The sequence below is a fragment of the Palaemon carinicauda genome, chromosome 35 (assembly GCF_036898095.1).
Source record: "Palaemon carinicauda isolate YSFRI2023 chromosome 35, ASM3689809v2, whole genome shotgun sequence".
NCBI classification, from domain to species: domain Eukaryota; kingdom Metazoa; phylum Arthropoda; class Malacostraca; order Decapoda; family Palaemonidae; genus Palaemon; species Palaemon carinicauda.
Genome location: NC_090759.1, coordinates 8329613 through 8331625, shown reverse-complemented (window position 1 = coordinate 8331625; position 2013 = coordinate 8329613).

Below are 2013 nucleotides of genomic sequence, written 5' to 3'. Positions count from 1 at the left end.
AAAAATGAAGGGCAGAGGATTCTGCGCCTAAATGCATAAACAATATTTACAGGGTACTTACACAGAATATGTACAAAGGTCAAAAGAGTATTACAAGCAGTGTAGGACGTTGTCCTTACACCCTACCCCCAAGACATTTATTCAAAAGGTAAATTTTTTAATGATTGTATGAAAAGGACATAAATGGGTCAACCTAAATATGCATTTTAATCTCTATGGCGAGACAGAGGTTACTGGCGACCCCTTTGTCAGGCTGGAGGGCCGTTACACTCGATACGCGGTTGCAGGATGCTGTGGGAAGAACCAAGGGGTTCGACTGCTGGTTGTAGTTTCTTTGAACCGCGTCTGGTCGGGCTTCTTGCGTCCTCTATTTGCTTGCTCTGGGGAGGCATTCGTGGGTGCCGCCCTTGTTGCTCGTGCACCTCAATGTCACTTTCTGTATAAGTAGGCTTTAATCTATCCACGGTCAGCCAGTCTTCTGATCCGTGAACCATGATTTTAAATGTTTTCTTCGTCCTCTCCAGCATGCAATAGAGCCTTTCGTAAGGACGTGAGAGCAGGGGGCGGTGACCCTCCTGTCTGACGAAGACATAGGGGCAGGTGTCCAGTAAGGCAGGCCTGAAATGCTTTGTCCTTTCTATGTACGTTTTGTGGAAGGGTGTGAATTTTCCTGCCCTTTCCCGTAGCTGGGTGTGACTGACGTCTTCGGTGTCTGTTGTTTCCCCTAAAACTTTCGTTCCCATACTTTTCGTTTTCTTTACTAATTACGGGTAGACTACGCTGAATCTAACTTGTTGACAATACCGTACAACATGTTTGTGACGTCACAGCGTAGAATCACAACAAAATCCTTTACTTAAACTAAGTGTGTCTACATAAATAATTTCACCGGTTTTGAATCTAACGTTAGTACTGCTGACGTATAAGTAGCTTATTTTATCTTTTAGTATCTATTCAGGGTCTGATTAATTTTAAGATGTATGCCCATCGCACCAACCCTTTGCTACTTACTCATTTAAATTAATAATTTTTAGTAAGTCAGAATAGGTATGCTTATCATGTATGCATATTCACTTAGAGCTGCCAGATTTCTCTTCGTATTTTGCACAAAATCCTGCCTCCTACTCACTCTTTACATCGCTACATTGCCCTAGCCTAAAGTCCCGATATAGCACCTCAACTGGGTTATCCTATGCCCAATGACCCTCACCTACTTAGAAGCTGAACCTAGGTGAGCCCACATGACTTGAAGGTCACCCCCATTCGTTTACGCATCGCCGCCCTGACTTGACAGGCAATATGCATTGCTCTGGCTCACCCCTATCGACTCCCACCAAACAGAGGACATAGAAGTCTTCGTGTCCTGTCGGCTGGAGAGAGGAAGGAAGACGTTCCTTGGAACTGTGCCAGCGATACCTGACCTACCAAGAAGCGAGGAAGACCACACGGTGGGCCAGAGGACAAAAGGTGCAAGCAACAAGCTGTAACAGCCATTTAAGGACACGGGCTGTCTTTCAAGTAAGGAGTGCGGGTAAATCACGTGCCCACTTAGTTTTCTACCCTTTTATATTAGCTTAGATTTATTTTTATTTGATTTAGGTTTAACTGGCTTTTACATATTTCAGGTGAGTGCGTAGGATTTGGTGTGCAGAGTTTGTGGATAACTTTTTGCTTTAGAGACTAGTAGTCTTGTGTCAAAAGACCACGTGTCTCCCCCATTACAATCATTTGCAATCGCAACGGACCTCGAGTCACGGATATTTTACATTTCTTTTATTTAGTTTTTTGCTTGTTTAACCTCTTTTGCTGTTCTTAATATGTCTCAATTTTCAATGTGAATTTTGTGTAATAAAATAACTAGACTAGGTTAAATATACCTCTTCGTATTTCTAATCCTTCATTTATTTAATTAGGTCTTACATAAACATTTAATCTCGGTACAGTATACCGGATATATTGAAAGAAGTCTAAATACCTTAAGAGTAATAGTGTGTTAGTGAGTGACTTAATATT